The 16,502-nt window shown below is 38.1% G+C and overlaps 1 long non-coding RNA gene across 1 annotated transcript; it reads right to left on the minus strand.

Annotated features, from left to right (window-relative positions):
- Positions 1-3,481: 3,481 nt before the first annotated feature.
- Positions 3,482-6,311, minus strand: LOC113888703. Its single transcript, XR_003510038.1, has 3 exons — positions 5,744-6,311; positions 4,093-4,163; positions 3,482-3,521 (listed from the first exon to the last, which is right to left on the minus strand). It is a non-coding gene; the product is annotated as an uncharacterized LOC113888703 (long non-coding RNA).
- Between the last annotated feature and the right edge of the window lie 10,191 nt (positions 6,312-16,502).

The raw sequence follows: 16,502 nt of genomic DNA on the forward strand, positions 1-16,502 counted from the left end.
AAGATTTTGAATTTGCTAGTGTTTCTTGGTGGTAGGGAGAGGGCATTTTAGGCACATGTACTACATAATCAAGTCATTATATGGCTATTCAAAAGATTTTTAATCCAAACTGTGTTTCAAAATTATAACTATTACCAAGGAATGAAAGAACTACATAAAATCATAACAAGTGTATTTGTGATTTATTGAGAGTTTACTATATATGTCATTATGCTAAATACTTCATACCTCATATCTTTTTCTAAATGAATTTTCCTAATTTTAATATTTTTTAATAAATATGAAGTCTGATACATATAAAATTGATTAGGAAGCACAGGTAACTCTGTAAGAAAAGCCATATTGTCGTAAGAACAAGAATCATAGCTGAACATAATTTAGTTGGAATTTGGATCATAGCTTGGTTTTCAGAGTCCTTTTGAGATGAAAAAATTTTCTTTAGGGGGATTTGGTGGTAAAGGCAGTGAATGAACCTTGGGAAATATAAACAGTTACACAATTTGGCACTTGTTAAGTCTGTAAAATAAAACAGATACTGGATGTGGTCAGGGGTGGTGGTTGTAAGACAACTTGATTATTTTTTTTTTTCCCCTATAATTCTACGCTCACCATAGCCAACTCCAGTTCTCAGAAAGTTTCAGTATAGTGGGGTGAATTGACAGTTGACAACAGAGACAGGAAATGAAAGTGGGAACTTCATCAGCACATGAGCCTGAACCAGGTTCACCAGAGCAGAAGGAAGCTTTGTGATGACAGCCATTAGCGTGCCAGTTTCTGGCTTAGATTTGGACTGGTTACTCTTATGTCTCCTGTACAGTTGTCATCCTGGGATTGTCCTTACCTGTCTCCTGCATTGGATCATTTGAATCCTGTATTGAAGTAGAAGACAAAAATCAGAAGCTTTCTGAGAATGATTCATGAAAATTTTTTGCAAACTAATATATCTTCAGATTAAAATTTCAATTCAATTAATTTTCCATTTAGCTAACAAAATTTTGTGAACTAAAATATTTTTATCTCATCTTCAGATTTAATTTTCAGTTTGTCAAAATTTATGGGAACCATATTTTTATCTCATCTTCAGATTTAATTTTCAATTCAGGTTAAAATTTTAGATTTTGTATTATTGAACTAGGACTTTTGAAGGCATCGATAATTTTTTCTTGCTGCCAGTATTGTTTGTTGAGAAGTCCTGTCATTCTGAATACCAGTCATAAGCACAATATATAGTTATATTTTTCTCCTCTCTAGAAGCTTGTAAGATTTTTATTTTTCTATTCTGAGTTCTTATATTTTTCAATTAGGATTTACTATCTTTCACCCCTGACTGTTGCCTGTTCATATTAAAAGTAGGGACTCTAAAGTGGACTGGACTCTCTGAGAGCTTGTGTGGATCTTATTATCTGTGAGTCTGCCAGGACTTTTGACATGTTATCAGTTTTTTTTTCCTTGTTCTGGTCAAATTGGGGGGAAAAAAGATACTTTAATATTGTCATTCTCTGTTTAATTTTAGTGCATTAAAACATCTTTTTGGTACATTTTAAGTCTTCTGGGAGATGTGATCAATTTTTTTTTTTTTCTAATTGGAGTGCCTTCATTACCTTGCAGAAAACTAAGATGGGCTTATATGAGTGTAGACAGTTAATCTTATTCTCGTGGAAGTGAGGTTTATGTGGTTATATGAGTTATCTATGTTCTCATAAATATTGAGTGAATAAGTCAAGATTTGAACACAAAGGAAGCTTATTTAATTCATACTGACTAGAGACTTGTAGCTCAGAAAATAGTTTCTTTGATGCTTTATGAAAATCTCTCAATTTCCTATATAGATGGATGAAGAAAGTATCAAAATATAAGGCACTTCAGTGTTAGAAATATTATTACTTAAATACGTAACTTTAATGAGACATTTCCAATCCTTTAACAAGAGAAGTGCATTCCAAGTCTATTCTGTCTCTAAACTAAAATTCAGGTTTGTGCATTTCTTTCCAACTCCTTGCTATCTTCATATCCTTCAAACACTCATGTACTCTTAAAACACTTAAAACATGTATTTTTTGTATTTTTATTTTTGATAAGATGAAATTCCTTGAGTGGGCTCAGATTTTCTTTCATTTTTTTTTTGTTCTGCTTTCAATCCAACAATGAAATTAAAAACTGTTTCCTGAGTAAATACCAGTTACTCTGAGAGAAGCAGAGGTCTAAAATTACCATAAGAAGTGAAGAACAGAAAAAGAAAACATGGTCATTAAATGTCCATTGTATGATCAAGTAGTAGTTACTGTGAAGGACTTGAAAATGAAACATCCTCCAAACTGAGAAGAATATGTACTTTCTAAGCATGCAATTGCCAGTAACTGTGTGTAGGGACAGACTCCAAGATGGGCCACAAACTAATATTAAATTAATGACTGGAAAGAAAATTATTGATTGTCCTATTATCTTATCTGTGATATAGACACTTCAATCTGAATGAAGACACTGGTGAAGAATGTTTAGGTTTTACTTTACAGTGATTGACAGTTTTATGGGCAGTCAGATTATAATCTACAATCTATTAAAGATTATAATAATAATCTATTATTATTATTATAATAATTATAATCTGTTAAAGACTTCTTACTTCTTACAAAACCACCATAAGAAGCTGTGCTCAAAGGAAGTCACTAATGGATCCAGATGCATCACATTTGAACTATGACTCCAGAGAGTTCTTTGAAAAACTATAAAAACAATAATACTGATTTTCAGTTCAGTTCAGTCTCTCAGTTGTCTCCGGCTCTTTCTGACCCCGTGAACTGCAGCATGCCAGGCCTCCCTGTCCATCACCAACTCCCAGAATCCACCCAAACCCTTGTCCATTGAGTCGGTGATGCTGTCCAACCATCTCATCCTCTGTTGTCCCCTTCTCCTCCTGCCCTTCAATCTTTCCCAGAATCAGGGTCTTTTCAAATGAGTCAGCTCTTCACGTTACGTGGCCAAAGTATTGAAGTTTCAGCTTCAACATCAGTCCTTCCAATGAACACCCAGGACTGATCTCCTTTAGGATGGACTGGTTGGATCTCCTTGCAGTCCAAGGGACTCTCAAGAGTCTTCTCCAACATCACAGTTCAAAAGCATCAATTCTTCTGTGTTCAGCTTTCTTTATAGTCCAACTCTCACATCCATTCATGACCACTGGAAAAACCATAGCCTTACTAGAAGGACCTTTGTGGACAAAGTAATGTCTCTGTTTTTTAATATGCTGTCTAGGTTGGTCATAACATTCCTTCCAAGGAGTAAGCATCTTTTAATTTCATGGCTGCAATCACCATCTGCAGTGATTTTGGAGCCTAGAAAAATAAAGTCAGCCACTGTTTCCACTGTTTCCGAATCTATTTCCCGTGAAGTGATGGGACCGGATGCCATGATCTTAGTTTTCTGAATGTTGAGCTCTAAGCTAACTTTTTCACTTTCCTCTTTTACTTTCATCAAGAGGCTCTTTAGTTCTTCTTCACTTTCTGCCATAAAGGTGGTGTCATCTGCATAAGAGTTTATTGATATTGATTTTAGTATTTCATAAAACCAAAAATATCTAGATGTTGACTACTAGTGATAGTTACTAATTATAGCATTTGTTGAAACCTCATTATTGAAACTAGGACTAAGCAAATTTATAAGGACTTAAGAAAGTCATGCCACATGAATAACAATAAGCAATTGGTCTTGTTCTGCAGATGTTTTTAGTTACAAAAACTTGTTTAAAGGACAAGCTGCTGGAAAACACAAAGAGTTGTTATGTCATTAACCTCAAAGGTTAACATGTATATCGTAAGTATTCCTTAAACACTTTTATTGATAATAATTCCTTACAAACATTTTAGTGTTTTCAAAAGGCTTTCACATACACTGTTAATTATATTATAAGACATTAAACAACGCAAAAAATATCTCAATTATAGTTTTTCATAGCATGATGCTTGAGATATACAAATATGCTGCAAATATGTTTTGAAAAAATTAATTTGATTCACACAAGAATATATGACATATAGGCAAGAACTGTAATACAATTTAAAATATCTAAAAACAGCTCCAGTGAATGTACCTTACCTATTTGATACAAAGAACACAAGATCTAAATCTTCTGATGTTTTGGCTTTTAGTGAACTATAGATGAACTGCTGAGGAGGAGAAAGGAAGAGAAATAGTCAATAAAAATCTGTAAAGATGGAACTTTTCAAAGAACTCATATCTTTATTTGAACACTCTTATGTTAGGAGCTCCAGTACTCTTGCTTGGCAAATCCCATGGATGGAGGAGCCTGGTAGGCTGCAGTCCATGGGGTCACCAGGAGTTGGACACGACTAGGTGACTTCACTTTCATGCATTGGAGAAGGAAATGGCAACCCACTCCAGTGTTCTTGCCTGGAGAATCTCAGGGACTGGGGAGCCTGGTAGGCTGCTGTCTATGGGGTTGCACAGAGTCAGACACAACTGAAGTGACTTCGCAGCATGATATGTTATAAGAATGGATAGAAGACATATATGTTTCACATGGATAGAGAACAGCCTCAAATCAGGATTTATTGTTCATTTCTTAACTATTACGGTCTGTACACTATATATAATCTAGCTTTTTAATTGTTTTTTGTCTACAGTGACCACCTCCACTAACTACTGTGTTCACCTTGTGGTTTTATCTTTGTCTTTTAGTGCTTAATAAAGAGATATTTGCATCTTTCCTCAGTCCTTTTACATCTTAAATGAAGAGAAATTGGAGTTGTCTTAAAAGATAAATGGGTATGTATACTAGCTGCAGAATTGGATGAAAAGTGTTTCAAATGGAAGAAACCATGTGAGCAAAGTCCTTAGGTGAGAGACTGCTGAAGATATATTGGAGGAATGGATTTGGCTAGCATATAAAAGACATGGAATGGGAAGTTTCTGGGTCTGGGCTCAATTACATAGCACTTGAGGCTAACAGAGGACTTTTTCCACGACCAGTAGGAAGCTACTGAAGATTATTCAGCAGGGAGGTGATAGCATGGGTCAGTAAAAAGGTTTGGTTTTGTTTTATAACAATCAGGAAGGCATAGCTAAATCTGTGCTTTTGCATGAAAATTTTAATAATAGTGGAAGAAAAATTGTGTGTGTATGTTGGAAGAGAGAACTAGAGTGCAAAGTGGGGAGAATTTTCACCAGCTCAGAGAGACTATTTCAATAGTTCATTTAGAATGGAAAGCATATCTACCACTGACTAGGTATATGATACAGGACAAATTACTCTCCTTTCTAAGCCTCCTTTTCTTCATCTGTGTCCTATAGGATTGCTGCTCGGATTAAGAGGGAGATGGTATACATAATTAAAAGCATCATGTCCAGTATATAATAGCTGCTGCTGCATATTAGGTCAATTAAGATACATAATTTTCATGAATATGTCTCAGTGAAGTATTTTGGTCTTTTCTTAAAGAAACATTTTTCCATAGCTGAGGCATCCTGTTGGACTAAGGTAAAAATACTGCCCAACAAGGCCTTTCCTTAGACTGTCTTCTTGGCCTCCCTCAGCAAAGAAGCCCCTTCGCTAAAGGGGCCTATAGCAAGCAGGTCACGTTGTCCCCTGGAACTTCTGCTCTTCTGCACTGTCAGCCAGAAAGACACCAAACTCATGAAAGAACACCCAGTCATGCTTGAGAAGTCAAGCATAAACTCTGGTGTTTGCTCTCCTCTCAGAGTGAGTCAAGCATGCTATTTCACTTACCTTAGAAGGTGATGGCACCCCACTCCAGTACTCTTGTCCGAAAATCCCATGGATGGAGGATCCTGGTGGGCTGCAGTCCATGGGGTCACAAAGAGTCGGACACGACTGAGCGATTTCACTTTCACTTTTCACTCTCATGCATTGGAGAAGGAAATGGCAGCCCACTCCAGTGTTCTTGCCTGGAGAATCCCAGGGACGGGGCAGCCTGGTGGGCTGCCATCTGTGGGGTCGCACAGAGTTGGACACGACTGAAGCGACTTAGCAGCAGCAGCAGAGTATCTGTAGACACTTGGTCTTCATTTATTGTCTGGCATTTCTCTAACCCAAGCTGTATAAGATGGAATGCTAGGTCTAGACTCCATTATTCGCTGCTTTTTTCCCACCTTAAATGGTTGAGGCTTTCTTCTGATACAGTTCTGTTGTATTTCGATGACTGGAAAGGGTAAGACTGAAACAGTTATGTCTCAGGAACAAAGCATGCACAGATTTTGACAATCAAGGAGGCTCTATTCTATCTCTGGAATTCATTTTGTCTCATTTGTACCCAAGGCCAGTGATAATATATGAGAGAGAATGTACACTAGGTGCACATGGCATTGAAAGGCAATGGTTGTTTATGTTGTCATAACTTATTCACAAAAAACTAGGTAGCTGAGTACTTATTATGGTCAGATACTGTATTAAAGGATAGAACACCAAGATGAGCAACATTATTTAATCCAAAATATCTGCTGAACATTAACCATGTACCAGGTCTGTTGTGAGAATTCAAACATGGCTATGTAAATAATTCCTTCCCTCAAAATATTCCATATAGAAAAATTCCATAAGGATATTTCTAAATAGCAATAACTAAGCTCACTAACCTTGGATGTGGGGTATCTCTTCACAGCTGTTCCATCAAAGTGTAGCCACTGCTCCTTACCTTGGACCTGGGGTAGCACCTCTGGGCTGCTGCCCCTGACCTCGGGCGAAAGATATACCCATTTGAATGCAGAGTTCCAAATAATAGCAAGGAGAGATAAGAAAGCCTTTCTCAGAGATCAATGCAAAGAAATAGAGGAAAACAGCAGAATGGGAAAGACTAGAGATCTCTTCAAGAAAAATAGAGATACCAAGGGAACATTTCATGCAAAGATGGGCTCAATAAAGGACAGAAATGGTAGGGACCTAATAGAAGTAGAAGATATTAAGAAGAGGTGGCAAGAATACACAGAAGAACTGTACAAAAAAGATCTTCACGACCCAGATAATCATGATGGTGTGATCACTCACTGTGAGCCAGACATCCTGGAATGTGAAGTCAAGTGGGCCTTAGAAAGCATCACTACGAACAAAGCTATGGAGGTGATGGAATTCCAGTTGAGCTATTTCAAATCCTGAAAGATGATGCTGTGAAAGTGCTGCACTCAATATGCCAGCAAATTTGGAAAACTCAGCAGTGGCCACAGGACTGGAAAAGGTCAGTTTTCATTCCAATCCCAAAGAAAGGCAATGCCAAAGAATGCTCAAACTACCACACAATTGCATTCATTTCACATGCTAGTAAAGTAATGCTCAAAATTCTCCAAGCCAGGCTTCAGCAATATGTGAACTTCTAGATGTTCAAGTTGGTTTTAGAAAAGGCAGAGGAACCAGAGATCAAATTCCCAATATCTGCTGGATCATCAAAAAAGCAAGAGAGTTCCAGAAAAACACCTATTGCTGCTTTATTTATTATGCCAAAGCCTTTGACTGTGTGGATCACAATAAACTGTGGAAAATTCTGAAAGAAATGGGAATACCAGACCACCTGACCTGCCTCTTGAGAAATCTGAATGCAGGTCAGGAAGCAACAGTTAGAACTGGACACGAAACAACAGACTGGTTTCAAATCAGAAAAGGAGTACGTCAAGGCTGTATATTGTCACCCTGCTTATTTAACTTATATGCAGAGTACATCATGAGAAATGCTGGGCTGGAGGAAGCACAAGCTGGAATCAAGATTGCCAGGAGAAATATCAATAACCTCAGATATGCAGATGACACCATCCTTATGGCAGAAAGTGAAGAAGAACTAAAGAGCCTCTTGAAAGTGAAAAAGGAGAGTGAAAAAGTTGGCTTAAAGCTCAGCATTCAGAAAACTAAGATCATGGCATCCAGTCCCATCCCTTCATGGCAAATAGATGGGGAAACAGTGGAAACAGTGGCTGACTTTATTTTTCTGGGCTCCAAAATCACTGCAGATGGCTGGTGATTGCAGCCATGAAATTAAAAGATGCTTACTCCTTGGAAGGAAAGTTATGACCAATCTAGACAGCATATTAAAAAGCAGAGACATTACTTTGTCCACAAAGGTCCTTCTGGTCAAGGCTATGGTTTTTCCAGTGGATGTGAGAGTTGGACTATAAAGAAAGCTTGAGTGCCGAAGAATTGACACTTTTGAACTGTGGTGTTGGAGAAGACTCTTGAGAATCCCTTGGACTGCAAGGAGATACAATCTGTCCATCCAAAAGGAGATCAGTCCTGGGTGTTCTTTGGAAGGACTGATGTTGAAGCTGAAACTTCAATACTTTGGCCACCTGATGCGAAGAGCTGACTCATTGGAAAAGACCCTGATGCTGGGAAAGATTGAGGGCAGGAGGAGAAGAGAACGACAGAGGATGAGATGATTGGATGACATCACTAACTCAATGGACAAGGGTTTGGGTGGACTCTGGGAGTTGGTGATGGACAGGGAGGCCTGGCATGCTGTGGTTCATGGGATCACAAAGAGTCGGACACAACTGAGTAACTGAACTGAACTGAACTGAAGCTCACTAACTAGCAGTAACTAAATAATCCTTTAGATCTTATTTATGATATATTACGGTTAAAAGAGTCTTCATATCTTCTTCATTTCATTTTATCTAAGAAGCTTCATTTCATCTGAAATATGCATTTTCATGTTATTGCTTTGCTCCTCTTTTGTGACACTCTTGTCTCTTATACTTCTGGAAAGAACATCTTTGCTTTCCTTTCTGAAGGTATTCAATATGGTGGTTTCTCCTCAGCCCTGCTGCTGCTGCTGCTAAGTCGCTTCTGTCGTGTCCGACTCTGTGCGACCCCATAGACAGCAGCCCACCAGGCTCCCCGTCCCTGGGATTCAGCCCTGCACGGATAAATACTGCTTGATATTAGGTTTGGTGGTCTTTATCACTCAAGCATTGTTGATCCCTGAGATTCCTTAAATGGAGAAACTAAGGAAGAAAGAGAACACTAAAGAATCTCAGCATGCTACTAACTTATGAATTACGAAGATAATTTCTCTCATCTCGGGTGTATTTATCACCCTGTCATGAGATATAGCTCTGACTATGTTTGCATACATCTTGGCTGTTGGAAGAATGTTGTTTGGGAAAGCTAATGCATTGCTTTTAATAATGTTTGGTCATCCGAGTCCCTTTGTTATAAGACACAGTAGATATTCCTGTGCTATTTACACCAAATTTCCATCACCGATGTTAAGTTATAAGTTAGGAGGCAGAGAGAAAACACTGATATCTCCAGGCTCAATTTCAAGATTATGTTCAAATAATCATTTGAACCATTTAGTACCAAGAGATGCCAAGAAAGGGCACACAGTTCCTCTTTTAATGTGTCATCTTGGGATACATGGGGATCCCTGACTGTGGTTTATAGTGGCTGTCTGAGATTAATATTTTGGTGCCTGAATTTCCCACAGTCACCTTAGGGAAAGAATGTAAGTTTCCATTCTGCTTGTGATATTTATTACAATTCTGGGATTGAATCTATTCAGTTCTTCCATCTGAACATTTGATATTGGAATGTGTCCAGCTTCTTAAGAAAAACCCTGTATGTATTCCTGGAGAAATACCACCATTTGATTCCTTCATTTAAGAAGCTTGTTTCCTTTTGGCTTCTACCATGAAATGAAAGAGGAATTAGATGCTTTATTCAGTAACTGAATTCATGTGCATATATGCTCACTCAGTTGTATCTGTTTCTTTGAGACCCCTTGGACTATAGCTCTACAGATTCCTCTATCCATAGAATTTTCCAGGCAAGAATACTGGAGTGGGTTGCCATTTCCTGTTCTAGGGGATCTTCTTGATCTAGGGATTGAACCCAAGTTTCTTATGTCTTCTGTATTGGGGTGCAGATTCTTTACCACTGCACCTCCTGGGAAATCCTAATTGAATTCAGTCTCAGTTAAATTAATCCAAACAATCAGTAGTTTTGTTTTTGTTTTTGTTTTTCAGCCAAACAGAGCATGTTAAATGGAACTCAACATTTTGGTCAAATTCTTTTTTTTTTAAACTATGCAGACAAATCTTCCATCTGTTAAGCTATTACTAGTCGGTGAACTGGTATGAATTTATTACCTGGAAAAGCCACATGTAATATTTGCACATATATAAGCTTCTAGTTAACTGAGTTTTGACTATTTGCAACTCCATGGATTGCAGCACGCCCGGCTTCCATTCAACCATCTCATCCTCTGTTTTCCTTTTCTCCTCCTGCCCTCAATCTATCCCAGCAACAGGACCTTTTTTAATGAGTTGGCTCTTCGCATCAGGTGTGCAAAGTATTAGCGCTTCAGCTTCAACATCAGTCCTTCCAATGAATATTCAGGGTTGATTTCCTTTAGGATTGACTGATGTGATCTCCTTGCAGTCCAAGGAACTCTCAAGGGTCTTCTTCAACACGATAGTTTGAAAGCATCGATTCTTCGGTGCTCAGCTTTCTTTATAGACCAACTTTCACCTCTTTACATGACTACTGGAAAAACCATAGCTTTGACTAGATGGCTCTTTGTTGGCGAAGTGATATTTCTGCTTTTTAATACATTGTGTAGGTTTGTCATAGCTTTTCTTCCAAGGAGCATGTGCATTTTAATTTCCTGGCTGCAGTCATTATCCACAGTGATTTTGGAGCCCAAGAAAATAATTTCTGTCACTGTTTTCATTTCTTTCCCCATCTATTTGCCATGAAGTCTTGGGACCGAATGGAATGGTCTTTGCTTTTTTTTTTAAACCATATAAAAAGAAAATCCATGAGAACATTTTAAACCTATGGTTTATATTTCTTTGTCCTATCTGGTCTCAAGTGTATCCATTCCAGTGAAGTGGCAAAAATCCTTTCAGAACAAATACACTGTTTCCTTCTTGTTCTGCTACTTGTATGCACAAATGTGATACTGTTAGATGAAATGCTCAGATTAGTAATACCTGTTTCCTTCCATTAAGCTGAATTTTAGTAGTTTCAGCCTAAGACAGGCAGTGCCTAGAAGAGCCTTCAGCTTTCATATCAGAACGTAGCCCATAAGACTCTACTTTGTCTTTGCCTCCTGTCCCATTTTCTTTCTGTATAAACCAAGTCTATTGCTAATGGCTGATGAGAAAAAGGTAATAGCCATCAATTGACTGCTTCTAGGAATACCTTTAACTAGCATCAAAAGACTCTTTGAAAGGGAAATGGAGTATTCCCTGTGGATTTATCCAAACATTTCCTGTGAAAGAAGCTGACACATTTTCTCCCTGCTGGATTACTTCGTTACTTATTTCCACTGCAAAGTAGTGGGGTCAATGAACTTTCTTTGTTGAGGTTTCACCCAGGAGAGTCTTTTTTTTTTTCCTTTCCTTTTTCTTTGTTTTTTCTTTTTCTTTATCACAAAGAGAGGCAACATATGTGAGGACAATATTTTGAGACTAATGTAAGCTTAGTTTTTCTTGCCCAGTTGTGCTATTAAAGAACACTTAATCTCCTAAATGATCCTCCAAATTCCTTTTCTACTGATAATTGACAAGTACCAGAAGGAATTCTGATGACTACAGCACAGATATAATTACAGAAAGAGAACCATCAGCTCATTGACTTGCATGTTATTTGATGGAACACTCAAATACATCAGGCAGTCAATCATATTTTAAACTGTCATATTTTAGTAAAATCAATGTGTCATACAATGACAATAATAATGATAGATAAAATATGTGACCCCACTACATGCTGTCACTGTACTGTGTGCCCTACCTACATAATCTCCTTTAATCACAAATGAATATTATGTGGCAAAGTATTATTGATCTATTTTACAGATGAGGAAGATGGGAGTCAAATAAATTAGTGATAATAATAATAAATAACTATCTAATGCTTATTATTTGCTAGGATCTGGTTTTAAGAACACAATCATATTAATTCATTTAATCTACAGTAAAATCCATTGAATAGATATTATTGTTAGTCTCAATTTTTAGGTGAGGAAATAGAGGCAAAGAGAGGTGAGTAAATTGCTCTGTCTCAGTGAAGAAGAGGTGGACATGGGACTGAATTATTGCTTTTGGGTTTCCCAAATCATACTCTTACCACTGTGATGCACTGACTCAGCTTCTCTACACGCTTAATTACTCAGTGATTTAGAACAGTGTTGGGCCTTGATTTCAGTCTCTGTGCTCTTGATCACTGTCTAGTCTACTTCCTCTCATTCACTAAATACACAATCAGTGAGCTATGTGCAAAGCTTTGTGGCTCTGTTGCACATGCCTGTGATGGCAGAGTATAGAGAGAGAGTCTCTGCCTTTGAAAATCTTACTTTTTGGAAGTGAAGCTGCTTACTGTCTAATTAAGAAGCTTACTAACCTCATTAATACAAATAATAACCTCTCCAAGGATCTTTCTGGAATCATTAGAGATCTCTTCATTATGACTCCTATAACTTCAACAACTGAGTGAGCCAAGAGGTCTCCCATTCAATACATTAATGGGGTTTCTTTTTGAAAGGAACGGATTAGTAAGAGGTAAGCTCTTGATAAGGGCTTCCCAGGTGGTGCACTGGTAAAGAATCTGCCTGCCAGTGCAGGATTAGATCTGTGGGTTGCGAAGATCCCCTGGAGAAGGAAATGGCAACCCATTCAAGTGTTCTTGCCTGGAGAATCCCATAGACAGAGAAGCCTGATGGAATACAGTCCATGGGGTCTCAAAGAGTCGGACATGGCTGAGGACATAACAAATTGTTCTTAAAGGTGTTCCCCCTTACTAAGGAGAGGCATATTAGGACTTCCCTGGTGGTCCAGTGATTAGATCTCTGGGTTGGGAAGATCCCTTGGAGGAAGGCATGGCAACCCATTCCAGTGTTCTCGCATGGAGAATCCCTACGGACAGAGAAACCTGGCGAGCTACAGTCTTTGGGATTGCAAAGAGTCAGACAGGACAAAGCATGTGCTTGCATGTGCACACGTGCGTGCACGTGCGCGCGCACACACACACACACACACACACACGTTACAATGCAGAGGATGAGATTCAGTCCCTGGTTGGAGAACAAGATCCTGCAGGCTGCAGAGCAGCTAAGTCTATACACCACAACTAGCGAGTCCAGGCACTACAACTAAAAATATTACATGATGCAAGGAAGACCCAACACAGCCAAAAAATAAACATTAAAAAAAAGAAGAAACAAATCCCCAAACCAATAGCTGGACAATGAAAAGAATAAACCTCCTGTGGAAAGTAATACCAGCTTTCAAGTGTCAGCTTCTTGCTTTTCTAGGTGAGAAAATCATGATGTGACATAAAGGTATTAATGACAATGAGCCCACACTATAATTCAAGTATTTTATGGTTCCCAAATATTCTCTGTAAGAGATGTAGTATTCTGAAGGAAATATATATATATTTTTTTCTGGAAACACAAAATAATATTGAGAGAAAAGCAGAAAATAGGTTTTGGAAAGAATAATACCTAAAAGTTTTGCTAAGTTTATGATTAATAAGACCTTAAGTTTCGTAGAAAATGAAACTAAACCAGAAGTAAGATCCCAAGTTCAAATCCACACTTAGATTTTAATATTCATTCTTGTAGGCACAATATTAAAAATAACGGAGTGGGTTGCCATTTCCTTCTCCATGGGATCTTCCCAGCTCAAGGATTGAACCAAAGTCCCCTACATGAGAGGTGGATTCTCTACCACTGAGCCACCAGGGAAGCCCATTGCTATAATTAATGGACTTTATTTTTGCTAAAGAAGTAAAGTAAAAAAACTGTGTGACATGTTCTCACAGTCTTTCTCCCTTTGGTTAACAGCAATCTCTTCCCTTTCTAACCTCCTACAGGTCATACCACTCATCTGGACCATCATATACTATTATATACTGGGCTCTAGATTATGTCATTTTATTCAACGTTACTGGGAGAAGGTGATGGCACCCCACTCCAATACTCTTGCCTGGAAAATCCCATGGACAGAGGAGCCTGGTAGGCTGCAGTCCATGGGGTCGCTAAGAGTCGCACATGACTGAGCAACTTCACTTTCACTTTTCACTTTCATGCATTGGAGAAGGAAATTGCAACCCACTCCAGTGTTCTCGCCTGGAGAATCCCAGGGACTGGGGAGCCTAGTGGGCTGCTGTCTATGGGTTCGCACAGAGTTGGACACAACTGAAGCGAGTTAGCAGCAGCAGCAGCAGCAGCAGCATGCTATTTAAGGATGAGGCCTGTAAATTCCACCTCTTTACCACTCCTGTTCCTTGCCAAAAGTGGGTGTAATTGTTGAAGGATTGAGATTAGGGCTCCTTTTGAAAGATATTCTTTTAAAATAATGCTTTCCCATCATATCAACAGAATCCAAACTTATTATTTACTGACTGATTATAATGACTGCATTAAACTAGAGACCTTTAATCTTATACAAACAGTTGCAATTATGGAAATGTAAATATAATGACGGATACAATTACTGAAACTATTGTCCACTGCCTGCCAAGTTGCTTCAGTCATGTCCGACTCTGTGCGACCCCATGGACTGCAGCCTACCAGGCTTCTCCGTCCATGGGATTCTCCAGGCAAAAACACTGGAGTGGGTTGCCATTTCCTTCTCCAATGCATGAAAGTGGAAAGTGAAAATGAAGTCACTCAGTCGTGTCTGACTCTTAGCGACCCCATGGACTGCAGCCCACCAGGCACCTCCATCCATGGGATTTTCCAGGCAACAGTACTGGAGTGGGGTGCCATTGCCTTCTCCCATTGTCCACTAGCACAAGCTTATTATTTGCAAAATCATAAGTAGTCCTTTCTTTAAAGATCTTATTTTTGAGCTCTGGCATTTACAGTAGGTGATGTATGTATACTAGTGTCGTATGGTGAATAACTGGTATTTTTTGAAAGCCTTCTCACAAAAGTAAAGGTGGAAACTAGATTTATATGACCAAAAAGAATTGTCGTCCCAGTACTATTTCTCCTGGCAGGATTCATTTTCTCATTTCAGCCTGAGGTGAACAAGAGTATTATCAATTTAACTCTTGGAGTTCAGGGGGCTATGGGATCAGTATAATATGGAGTCTCAGTTGTATACTAGGTCAGTGGGCAGGAGGATAACGCTACAGAGCAGGACAATAGAAAGAGTACTATACTGAGTCTGAAGAGCTAAACCTGATTAGAAGTCCTGGCACTGTTGACAGCTTTCTTTGTGACCTTCAGTTAATAGCTGTATAACATCCTATTCCAACGAGAGTACATTGTGATTTTTCAAAAAACATGTTTTGCATTCTTATTTCTTACTTCAGTCTTAAATCTGCTATTTTTCTTTCATCCTGGCACATTATATTGCTACCTAAGAGTTTCTTGTCCTGAAATGAAAATATCCAGTTAAAAAAAAAAAAAGTTGAAATAGGCTTTTGTTTTGTAAAGAGTTGTAGCGCATCAGAGATGTATAGTGACCATGTAATAAATGGTCTTGGATATTAGACAGTAAACTAGATGAAAGTGGTTCTATTCGTTGGATGCTATTTATCTACCTTTTCATCATACACTTTTATTTGCCTTGGGCTTCCCTGGTGGTTCAGATGGTAAAGAATCTGCCGGCAATGCAGGAGACCTGGGTTCTACCTCTAGTTTGGGAAGATCCCCTGGAGAATGAATGGCTACCGACTCCAATATTCTTGCCTAGAGAATTCCATGAACATAGGAACCTGGTGGGCTACAGTCCATGGGGTCACAAAGAGTTGGACATGACTGAGTGGCTAACATTTTCACTTGGATAAGTTCCTCTTATTTAATGCACTCAAAGGTAGGAAGGGCTAGGAGATGGGAGGGAAATTCAAGAGGGAGGACATGTGTGTACCTATGGCCAATTTTATGGCAGAAACCGACACAACACTGTAAAGCAATTACCCACCAATTACAAATGAATACATTTTTTAAAAAAGGGATAAAATTCACATGTAAAATATACACCTGTACTTTAGATTTTTGTTAATGTGTACAAATTTTACTCTAGTTGAAATTCTCTATTTTTTTTTTAAAGAAAACAAAATGCCCTCGTTAGAAATTTAACATCCTATTTCTGCCTCCACAGACTGATACTCTATTATACAGGACAAGTCACATGCCATCTTTGGTCTTAGTTCCCCATGTGTAAAATAAGAATAGTAATATTTTCCTAATAAAATTTTCATGAATGTTAAGTGAACATTTATCTAAAATATACACTACTAAGATTTTCTAAGGGATAATGATGATAATGACACTTTACAGAGAATAAACTAAAAATTGAGGATGTTACAGAAATTCCAAGTGTTTGTCATTAAAAAGCTGATCATACAGTGTTCTAAGTAAAATACCATCAGCTTTGAAATGAAGTAGCTTCAGAATTTTACGGAATTTTAAACTTGAAACTTTGACCAAGATTTACCTTAACAAAAAGGAATCATTTACTTTGCAAATGATTTGTAAAATCATTCACTTTGTAAAAAATTAATAATACTGCTATGACTACTA

Source organism: Bos indicus x Bos taurus, unplaced genomic scaffold (assembly GCF_003369695.1).
Source record: "Bos indicus x Bos taurus breed Angus x Brahman F1 hybrid unplaced genomic scaffold, Bos_hybrid_MaternalHap_v2.0 tig00001115_arrow_arrow_obj, whole genome shotgun sequence".
Classification (NCBI taxonomy): Eukaryota; Metazoa; Chordata; class Mammalia; order Artiodactyla; family Bovidae; genus Bos; species Bos indicus x Bos taurus.